This window comes from Diadema antillarum, unplaced genomic scaffold (genome assembly GCF_040938485.1).
Source record: "Diadema antillarum isolate AM-2024a unplaced genomic scaffold, OU_Dant_1.0 seq00001143_RagTag, whole genome shotgun sequence".
In the NCBI taxonomy this organism is placed as follows: Eukaryota; Metazoa; Echinodermata; class Echinoidea; order Diadematoida; family Diadematidae; genus Diadema; species Diadema antillarum.
The window spans coordinates 224,345-236,678 of NW_027271955.1; the positions used below are offsets into that span (position 1 = coordinate 224,345).

General features: G+C 38.9%; 1 protein-coding gene across 1 annotated transcript in view; it reads right to left on the reverse strand.

Moving 5' to 3' along the window:
* Positions 1 to 12,334, reverse strand: part of LOC139744170 (uncharacterized) — a 204,183-nt gene that overhangs the window by 191,298 nt on the left and 551 nt on the right. The window lies entirely within an intron of this gene.

Sequence of the window (12,334 nt, forward strand, 5' to 3'; positions counted from 1 at the left end):
AACTCAAATTTGATTTGTAATTTCACCTAATGAAAACATTTCAAATAGTACCCTGTACACTTCTATGAAAGAAAACTGCTATGCAAAATACAGTTTGTATATTAGTAGTGTCATAAAAACATGCATAGCAAATTGCAATGTGATACCAGGAGAACTATTTCCTCTGATATGCTCATGGCAAAGAGGGAACAGGAGACTGACTATGAAGACAATAAACCCTAAAAAGAGCTTACCCTCCCCCACTGCAACTACTAATTCCTCAAAGGCAAACTTGTACATAGCATGCCCCCCCCCCCCCCCCCCCCCAAGTGAGATACAGTACAAACAGTGAATTTGTGTGTTTTCATTGAGGTGCAATATAAACATTCTGTCCGGATTCTTCAACACAAAGGAAGATAGCCCAGATTGCTGCAGAAATCAAAACCTGCAGATTTTCACAGTAAAACAGGGAACGCAATCATGAAGAAGAAACACACAATGCATGATTCCCAGATCTACACAGTACACTGGTGTCGTCAATTGCTGGAAGTCATGAGAAATCTACAGTTTGGAAAAGCACCAAAGAATATTCAAGAGACTAAATCTATGCCCTGCAGTATGTACAAGTAGCCAAGCATCACATGAACATTTGATATGATCATCACAAGGTCATATGATCTAAATTGGCCTCAAATTGCTAAGAAAAAAAAAATAACAACAACAACAAAGATGTGCAAGAAATAAAAGTCTACCAGCCTTGAACCAAGCTTACCATGTGTGATACTATTCAATCAGCTCCAGGCTGGATTTGATTTCAGCGGGTGTACGTGTCTCACGCATGTACATGTGCAGATGAGGTTATCGTCAGAGTAAATAAAAATCTCGAATTTTGATAGGCACTGACAACTGGGTGATAGAAGTATCGGCTGCCACTGGGACCAGGGAACACATGCCGTGAACATATAGCGATATTGAGATTGCTGGATATATAGGCCTATACACCTGGTTCCCTAGAAATGACTGCATGAATCTCAGTAACAGTTCTGGCATTGAGAACACACTTTGTATCTGATCTATACAGGAAATACGGCCCAAACTTTATCTTTGACCAGTGATTACGTTGTACTGTGAATCTGGAATGTCTGTTGGGAGCACGGACCCTAGTATCTGGCCAACAGAAATCTTCTTGATACCTTACGTACATAGAAAAACAGACAAAAATCTCACACTGACTCATGTACCATGCATATAATATGATCCCCTTGAATTAATATTGTCATAGAATTTCTAGACACCTTCTACTTCTTATCTGAGACAATTGGAAAATAAGAAATAATGAATATAATGATCTTCACAGTGTTATTGGGGTTTTCCTTTTTCAGTTTGCTTCCACAACATTCCTTTCAAATGCTTCGTAACTACCATTGTAGGCCTACAAACTATCAGTTGCAAAATTAGCTTAGCTGCATAATTTTTCTTTGTTTTATTGGGGTTCCAACAAGCATGCAAATAAAGATTAGGCAAAGGCAGGGTTAGCAAACATGCAAATTATTAATGCTTCAATACAGTAGTCATGTGATTCCTTAAAAGTGGTTGCTACAGCATTGAACATTGTATGTAATTGCCTCTATTGCTTCAAAATGTCGTTCGTATGGGGTTGAAAGGGATATTCTCTATGAACCACCAACATTACCCGAAGCCTCATTAGGCCAATCTATGAGACAGATTAATATCAATTACCATAGTAGGCGACGTTGTTAAAAGATTATTGGCAGTGTGTTTTTGTGCTAATTATGCTGCCCGTCGGATCCCCAGATTAGATATTCTGACTTATTTAAAGGCTCTCAGACAAAATGCATGCAAGAGTGCAAACAAAACAAAAAAGTGAGAGCAAATTTGCCATTATCACTGCTCTCAGTTTATTATGCAGATCACACTTCCATGTGGAACTTTGCACACACATATTACTACACACATCACCCCCAACAACTGCCACACTGCACTGCAGTCGAGCCATGCTGTAAGTACCGCCCTGCCAAACACGAGTGGCTCCTTCTCCCCATGCCAAGGGGTCGCTTGTCAGTGTCCTTCCCTCTTCCCCCACCACCATTCCTTCCCCTACCCCTCCCGTCACAGGCTATGATTCAGCACCGTATTAATGACAAGACAGGTTGGAAGAGATAATCACTAACCCCACAGCCCGCATTCAAATTAAAGCAGCACAGGCCTTCCGGGCAGAGCCACCCAGCCAGCCAGCCAGCCAGCCAACAAGCCAACAACCCTCCTCCTTCTTGCAAAGCCATAGGGAGGGTATAAGCACAGACGGCCGGCCAACACACAAGCAAGCCAAAAGAGAGATGCAGTATATATGCACATATGCCCCGTCTCTATTTACGACATCTCTCGATAGCCCTTACACTATGCAAGGGGTAGGGAAAAATCCAGAACTCGTGTGCACATACAGCAGCTACATACAATACAGAGTCACATCGCCACTGTGGTAATAACCTGGCTGCTTGCTATGTTGCAGGACTGCACATCGACAACAACAACAACACAAGCCAAAACTGACACCACAGAAATTCCAGTGTGTGTAGAGAGAGTGTGTGTACTAATATGCCAACGGCAATCAAATCTCAAAGCACATGATATTGCTCTTTTCTGAAGCTCAATCACACACCATGTCAAAGGTTTCTGGCAATGGAAAGGGTACAGTATTTTAATCCATAATTTTTGTCATGGTGACAGATCAGTGAAAGAAAATATTTAAGTGCAAAACAAGACACAGATAAAGGAATCTACTGCAGTTACAACAGCAAGTCATCTTGACAGCACCCCAATGTGGAAGCTGAAATAGACGCTATACCTGTTATTCATCTCTACGAAATTACATCACCTCCCATAAACACAAATGTGCTAAAAGTTAATCAAGGGCAGGAAATCACTACTGCACGTTTTCTCCTGAGAAGAGATAGTATTTCTATATCTTTTTTATCATTCTGTCACATTCTTGATTGTGAATTCACTTCGGAAATTGTCTTACAAGTCCCAATTCGCATAATATTACATTCACAAATGACAATACGTCTGTTGAGAATGAGAAGAGCGTTAAGTTGTCTCGAACACTATGGGTTTAGTGGCAACTTACATTGTAACGCCCTTTATATCATTCTCAACTGACGAACATGCAGCACTCTGCTCATCTTGACATTGTACATGTACACATTATTGTACATGTAACAATGTATTATGTGGTAATTCTTCATACAGTCTTCATTTTAACCCTATGCTCCTTAGAAAATAAACTCTTTGTTAATCTACCTCATTCATTCCAATCATCTTCTGTCCACTTTACATATGCCAAAAGAAAGTCCTTGAAAATACATAGTAGGATGGGTAATCCTAAGAAATTTAATACTGTAAAAGTGGATATTTTCGCGCGACTAATTTTTCGCGCTTGGCCGGGTCAGAAGAGTTTCGCGTGTTTTTAACTTGGCGGAATCAAGACGTCATGCACAGGAACGCATGGCAAGCAAAATATTTGCGTGCTTTTATTTTCGCGCTAGTTTCTGGTTGCGCGAAATGCACGAAAATTTCAACACCACAAAAATTTCCACTTTTACAGTATCCTTCTGTATGTGTGAGAGTACACTAAACCATTACCATGAAATAAATATCAATGGCAAGGACAGCTGTTACCACAAGAGTTACTGTTTATTCACAGCAGCCTAGTAGAATACTTGTTTTATAATGTTGCATTGAGAGGTTATTTGCACCATGTCACAGAACATGGCAATCAAGGTACTGACATTTCCACTTCAGCTCTTAATGCACAATGTGACAGCAACCTTTAGAATGGACTCCTCCTTCCCTTCCAAAAGGCAATGTGGTGCTGAAGGCTAGAATGAGTTCAGCTACTTGAGATAAACACGTCTACGCATTTAACAGTGGATAGAGGAGCAATAAATGGCAGAAGAAAAGCTTCATTTATCAGCTATAGACAAGCCAATCAATGAATCAATAGCAGAGTAACAAAGCTACACTGTGCAAACAATTGGTTTACACACACAACATCAAACTGCCTAGTGTCAATAAAGTCAGTTGGGCACAGTAAGAATGCAGCATCTAACAGTTCTGGGCCTTACGCACTGTACACACACATACAATGTGAATCCTAACAGATTAAAACCAAAGGCCTAAAAACCTCTTGGTGCTACTGGCACTTGACCAAGGAAAAATGAACGAGGGAAAACAACAGAAGACCGAGGGTGTGTGAAACTGGAGAGGCCAGTACAACGAATGGAATGAGATATCATTAAACCAAACACCACCAAACTGTGCACCGAGCTGAGAAGAGGGCTGTCTCAAGTTTGGGGGTGTGTGTGCAGCGAGCACTCTGGCAGAAACTGGAATCAATTAATCAATTATGCCCTTTCTCGGCGAGCATTATTCTCTATAGATCCGGTAGTCGCTGAATTCAGCGAAAGAGAAAAGAGGCAAGAGTGAGGGGAGAGAAACCAGAGGCGTAGACAATACGGACAATAGCCAGGCACTGGCAGAAACGCATGCCGCTACTTGTGCAGAAAATCAGATCGGGGGAGCTACATGTATGGGACGGTGAGAAGGGGGAGGGGAGGAGGGGGGATAACTAGACACAACAAAATCTCTGAATATATCTCGAACACAATCACATACATACACACACACACACACACATACACACGCACACTGCACCCAAACCATGTCCCCTTCCACTGGAGAAGGGGGGGGGGGTGACAGAGGGGTGGGTGGTGCTTGACTGATGAGAGCTATGGAGGTACGAGCGGCTCATTTGAATAATAAGCGGCAATCGCTGCCCACTTTTCACGCCATTTAGTCAATTCAACAGGAATCGGTGCTCAGAGAGAGCTGTGTGTGTCTGCAGGCCAAACACCAGGGGGCTTAGTGAGGGCCCATCAACTTCTGTGGGAAGATCAGGTCCAGAGAAGAGTGCTCTCCCATATCTAAAGGGTCCCTTTTTCCCCTTTTTCTTTTCTAGCTACTACACCTTTCACATGAATCCTTAAATTTAATGTTTGCTCCTGGAAGAACTCACAGACAGAAGTACGTTTGAATAAGGTAGACAGTTGACTTTATCCCGAGCTTCCCAAACTTCTCACACATTAAGAGATGGCAAGTAGCTGTACAGATGGACAATTGCCAACAAAGGAGGATCACACCGATCTGTATTCCTATTCAAGGCAATGTGTACAGGCCACAGAACATCCATTGCACAACATATTATGCCAGCATATATCAAAAATATTTGAATTTGTGTAACTCACAAAAGTGTTCTCTATCTATGCAGATATCTTGGTAATTATTGTTTCCATCCAATTCTCATGAAAAATGTCAACAGAATTTATATTACATACATGTACATGATTAATTATTTCTTAAAGAAACTTCCAAAAGATGGCTCATTCCTAAAGACCACAGATATAAGATGATTAATATGAGACAGATGTCTGTACATATGATGCTTGTCTTACTACATATCCACTTCACAGCCCAAGTGAAAACATGTTGAAGAGTCTGTTAATGTGATATCAGTATAGACAAACAGTTTTGAAGAGTTCAATAACATCCTGTGTTGTCATTTCTGGTTTTGAGAGATCTCATATCAGAGAAGAATTTAAAAGATGTGCTGCTAAGATGCTGAGAATCTCTGCATATCATTCACGAAAAACACACATAATCTGTGTTTCTGTGGAAGGAAATAAGCTCGCTTAGTCTCTCAGGAATTTATTTTATTATCCAGGAGAAACTAAATTGCACAATAAATCTTGGCAATAATCACTCCTACCTCACCTGTAAGAAGTAGAAGGTCATGATAAAATCAATAGTATTCATAAGCACAATTTCAGGCTGCATTTATCTAACTCAAGAGAGAGAATCACGTTTCAAAATGCATTTGGAATGGCGTTTGTGAACATGGTTTGAAACGAGATTCTTGGGGTGCCGCGTTTATCTAACCATCACCGAATTGCGATTCGAGTGTTGTCACTGTGCAGCTGCTGTGCGCAGTTCAACCCAGGAAAGCAGAGGTCAACTGAGGCCCCTGTTGTAACCTGTAGGTTGTATACTGCATGGAAGTTGACCTTGGCAACTTGGAGACTTGGAAACACAACATTTCAAAACAGCATTGCATTTATTTACTCTCAGAAAGGCAATTGTGGTCTCAAATGCATTTCAAATCAGTGTTTCTAAACGCATTTGAAAACATGGATGCGTTAATCTTTGGCCAAAAATGCCTAAAACGTGTTTAGGATCTTGATTCTGCTTCAGAAAATTTTTTAGATATATGCACCCATAAATAACAACTTGAACTATGACAAATGTCCTATTAGAGCACAGGTTTTAACTTCGGTCACAGCTGGTTTTAACATACCAAAATATTTCCTGTCCAGAGTTCTATATGAATGTCTTTCTGTACCGTGATCCATGTGTATTGTATACAAGAGTCACTAATAAAATACTGCAAGTAAATAAGTATGGGAAAGCAAGGCAATTAAGGATAATTCTAACAGCATGCATCATTGCGAGGTAAATGAATAAAAACACAATATTACAAATTTTAGAAAGGACTACAATATTCTAGCATTTGAAGGCTCACGTGAGTTCTCTTCTGGGAGTTGTGAACAAAAGAGGCATCAGGGAGGGATGTGTTCCACTGGGAGGTTACAATTTTTATAAGTTACAATAAACACAGACCCAAACAAAATAATCTAAATACTATCAGCTGATTGGGTGTTGGAATGCAGCTACCGTTCATATTAGAAGATAATACAATAATTATATTTTGCAATTGTCATAAATATCTATTACTGTTTGAAGAAATGGGACATATGACTGATGGTACTGTACATGACCCTGCATGCACATAAAAATGCTTCTACTCATTATTTTGCAAAGAAATATATGATCATTGGTAAATACAGCTTTTGGGGCATACAGTGTCAGACAAGTAGGGGAGAGAATGTGTACTACTGGACAAGTCAATAAACATTTACATTCTTTCATTCTAATTCAAAGGCTTTTATCAAGAAGGGCTATTGACACAGTTCCCTTTCTGATATTTGCCTTACATTACGTTACAGCCTTTCTTCCTGTTGGCCCTACGCTTCAGTGCACAAATCAAGGCAAAAACTATTGTGTTATTTGCATGTGCTAAAAGGCAATCTTCTCAGGCGGAATGAATCATGTGCTCCGTCGAAGCACGTTTTGGGAATAGAGGAGAACACGTGGTAAGAGTGAACTGCAAATCGACACATTATAGTCGGCTCATTTAGGAAAGTTCAAGGTGTATACAACACATGAGGACCCAGCGTACCAATTGCCCAACATATGTAAAGCAAAATAACTCTTTACCGTGTATAAATCCCTTCACTTTCCTTCAAAATATATTCACATGTCCACACCAGACATGATTGTATGTTCCTACATGTAGGCCCTATACAACTTTGTATGTAGAGAAGGTCACAATATTATTTGATCATTTAATTAGAAAAACAAATGTTGGCTGTCAGTATAAGGGATGTATCATGTGTACAAGCATCCCAAAGGGAATGCCGTTTTGAATACAAGCAGTGAGATGATGGCAACACACTTCTTAAGTTTTTACTGATATCTGACCTGTGATAGCAACATTTGAATGTTATCTCATATATCTGACAAGATGCCTACAGATGTGTACAATTTGTACGTCAATACCATGTATACATGTCTCACTCACAAACGTTTATCTACAGGTGGCCAAGTAGCACACAAATCTGGAAGCATAGTAAATGGACAGTCAACATATTGTCTGTTTTTCGCGTGATTTTTCTGAATGCTTGTGCAGTCCTCAAGCAACCTACATGAAAGGTACCACTTTGGACGATATAGACAAAATATTAGTGATATACCGGTATTCGGTTGGCTAGTCTGAGCTTTACGGCACCTTATCCATTTTTGACTAGCATTCCCTTTGAATATTGTCAGAAATGTTTGTGCTACTGTAGACCTTCTTTTACACAGTTTGTAGTTACCAATGTATATTGTATGTAATATGCTTTGCTTACATGAAGATAAATCAAATAGAGATATTTACACATACTCCCATGAACCTCACAGCAAATACCAGTAAAAACAGTGCTGATTCCACAAACAGTACTTGAAGTGATTCATGCCACATTAATATGACATTCCGTTTGGCACATGGGTTCAAATCATGTCTTTTGCTTCAGTGGCCATCATAATAAGTGCATGCACATCATATGTTATCTGATCTAGTCAGGTGAGTACATCAAGTCCACATGTATGTTTCAGATATGAGACAGTGCAGTGATGTAGTACGGGTTTCCATCTTGCTGCATAAAACAGTTGCTGTATTGTTGCATTATTACGAAATGCATTTATCGACAGTTTATACGTGTTGATGAACACAACGTATCCTCTAACATAACAAACTTCAAAATGCAACATATCAAACCAATGTTTGTGTTTGTGTCATTGCTCATATAATGTATCTCTCTGAGACAAGGTCAAAGTATCTCATCAACGGTGCACTAGGTGAAAAAAAAAATGGATGACTGTCTTTAAAAAAAAAAATAATACGTTTGTATACATTCTACCACATGGGTTTCACACAAAACAACAAACACACAAAATGGCAGTAAAATATCCATACAATAAACAACATGGCATTCAATGAGTGCTTTGAAAATACATGCAGTCCTCTTGGTCATCAGACTAAAACACTGCTACAAGTTGTCTTCCTTCATGGCACATTAAACTTGAATATTGCCAGACACTATGACAGTCCTTATCAATATTACTGGAAAACCAGAAATATTCACGAATTGGAGCTGATTGTCTTTTTTCGCAGCATTAATTTTTTTTTGCAAACTGCCACCACAGGCATTCAATGCATGTATAGTGTAGACAAGAACTTTCACATGCATTTTGATTCAGCAAATTTATCTCGGCTCTCGTGAAATTTGCGAAATTAAAACGTATGGTAAAATTTCTGGTTATACAGTAGGCCTATAGATATTGTAATGCATATTTGACATAAAGCCACCAACTCTAGTCCATTGTGCTAAACTTTTGGTACTGTTACCAGGTAGAATGCATGCTCTCAGGATCTTCTTGGACATGGGGACATTTCAACAGTACTGTGGACATCTTCAAAGACATTTTTTTTTTCTCTCTCTCTCTCTTCCCTAGGTAGGCTTCAAAATAGCTACATCCTCATTGCCAAAGTACACGTCATGACACACAGTTTCAAGAACATGAATATTTTTGTAATGACCTCCCAACTCTATCAGCACATGCATATCACATGCCTACAGGTTACATTTGGTATCGTCTTGTAAATGTACATTGCATAAAAAATGCAATAGCTGTGGGGGAAAACTTGCTTCTTTGTGCATGACTGAGCAGCTAGGGCAGTTGTATGCAAGAAACTGACCAATACTGTACTCAGGAGAATTACGCTTTATGCCTCAGAATTTAAGCAATGAAAAACAAGAGAGAAAATATGAATTCACGATTGATAATGTAACATTTTCTTTTGTAGTGATGTAATCTAATATCATACATTGCGCAGTATTTCATATTTAGGTTTGTTCTTGTAGTAAACTGCAGGATGATGAGAACCAACCAATCAATTGCTGATTGTCTACAATGTATGTAGTATGCGGCCATTACTTTTCTTTCCTTTTTTTTTATCCCTTTTTCAAATTACTTGTCCTCATAAATAGAATTAATACTTTTCATTAGGCAGAGTATGGAAGCTACAAATGTACATGTATTGTAAGTCTCATGTGTGCATCAGTGTCATGTATCAGTGAATAGCACAATATCATAAAATGCTGACAAAGTGGGATGACTTTATAATACTCGGAACAATGCATTCATGCAGTAATAACAGGGTAATAGTATACAAGGTGTACCACTATACTTGTCTATATAGGACAACCTACTGTATGATTACAACCTCTTGTAGTCTTGGTAAAGTGCAAAACAAAAACAACAACAAAGTGTTACTGCACAAAATATTACTTATAGTACAACTAGAATCAGCCATGTTGCTCTTTACAATGATATCCAATAACTTTGTGTAGCTGTTATACAAGTTTGTTTTTTTAAGCAAATAAACTATATTCAAAGCATGTACAAACATGTGGTTATATATCAGCGGTTTTTATTACAACTGAATTACATCTGAATGTACCATCTTACAATTGTACATGTGCATTTTTTTTTCATGATTCTGACTAGCAATTTAAAAGGGCCTACTGTAGGAGCAAGGCTTCAAGTAAAATATGACAGCAAAGACATGCAATGATGAATTCTCTATTTAAGCAAAAATTATGATCATAAATATCAAAGGTGAGTTGTATGTAAATAAGACAGCTTGCTTTCTCTTTTCCCCTGACTCAAATTCCACCCCCTCCCCCCCCACACACACACTCACACACACTCACACACACACACACACACACACACACACACACACACAAAGGCACATTTCAAAGTGCAAACTACACAGAAAAATATCTCAAAGGAGATCACACAAATTGTGAAAGGATTTACCCAATGATGAAAAACATTGGGCGCTAATGTACTTCCGTACCTATGTACAGTAGATATCTTGAATTTCACAGAACCAAATCGCATTAGAATCACAGGATGTACTGTAAAAATGTAAATTTTTGCAGTGTGGAAACTTTCTCGCAACCAGAACCTAGCATGGGAACAGAAGCGGACAATTATTTGCTTGTTATACTGTAAAAGTGGTTTCTTTCGCCTAGGTTTTATTTTCGCACTTTTCGCGCTTTGAGGTTGAACCGCGAATTTAACATCACGCGAAAATGTTTTGAACTCGTCGCTTGTACAACGCTATCATTACCGACCGCGAATTTAAACACACGCGAAAAAGTCCGCACCGATGGAAACCGCGAAAGTTTCTGTACGCGAAAGAAACCACTTTTACAGTATGTACCGCTATGTAATGTTTTGATTCCGCGGAATTAACAACATGCGAAATTCATCTTACTCGGCAGAGTGCGAAAAATTACTCACACGAAAATATCCACTTTTACTCTACTTAATAGCTTCTTTCCAATTACTCATGTTCATTTGAACAAAATCTGTTGTCAGAAAGTGTCAATATCGATGTAAACTTTCAAGTCGTCACTCAAAACAAACTCATTCTTCAGGAGAAATTGCGGCGTACATTGCCTGCACATTCTAGAACTGAAGTTAGCTGTTTAATATCATATGATAGGGATTCAATATGGGAGCTACAAAATTAAAGTCCAATAATTGTAGAAAGTTGAAAAAAGTTGTAGAGAAATGCATGTGTGTGTGTCTGTGTGTTTGTCTGTCTGTCTGTCTGTGGTCTTGTGCGATCTAGGAAACCCAGGTATTTCTCATCCCACTTCATTCAACTTGCCACAAAATGTGTGTACACTGATTTTTTCTTTCTTTTGCTCCTAGTTACTTAGTAAGTACTTGAAATAGTTGTTGCATAATATTAGACGGCGGTAAACCTCAGTTTTAGATTGTGCATGCAGTGTACACAGGAATTGCTCGCAAAGAGCAAGTTGTTTTGAGCTACGACATGAAAGTCAACGTCGATACCGATACTTCCCAGTAACCAATTTGGTTCAAATTTACACAAGTGAGTGACTGGAAATAGGCTATTACATTTTGTAATATCCTGTCATTTTAGTGCAATTTAGTTCAGTGAAATTCCAGATATCTACATGGATAAGAAAGTAGATCTACATCAGCACACAGCATTTGTAGGTAGCAACATATCTTGCATTGGTAGCAATGAAAATATAGACACAACACTGAACAAATTAAATATAAATTTTAGTGTAGGTGATTTGAATAGATACGAACGTTTAGTTTATCTAAACTTACAGCTCACTTGGTGGCACGACAGTGACACTTGGGACTCCTGACAGTCCTGCATGTTTTTCGTAGAGCTAGACCCTAGAACACTTCTGAGTAGTAGATTCGCGAATTCTCTAGACGGTCTCTGTCACACATTGCACAAACACACACACGCACAGTATTCTACACACGACACATCTACTAACGTTAAAAGTCCTGTCACAAACGAATGAACCTCGACCAACACAATCTTTCATTCTAAAAATTTCTCGCTACAACTACATAGATATAATTATCATCATGATCATCCGTTCACTGCAATGTTGTGTCGCAAGTGTCTATAACCTAGGAAATATAGGCCTAGACATCTACACTCAGTGATTAAGAGCTGCAATGTTGGTGTCAGGTAATTACACACAGTGCA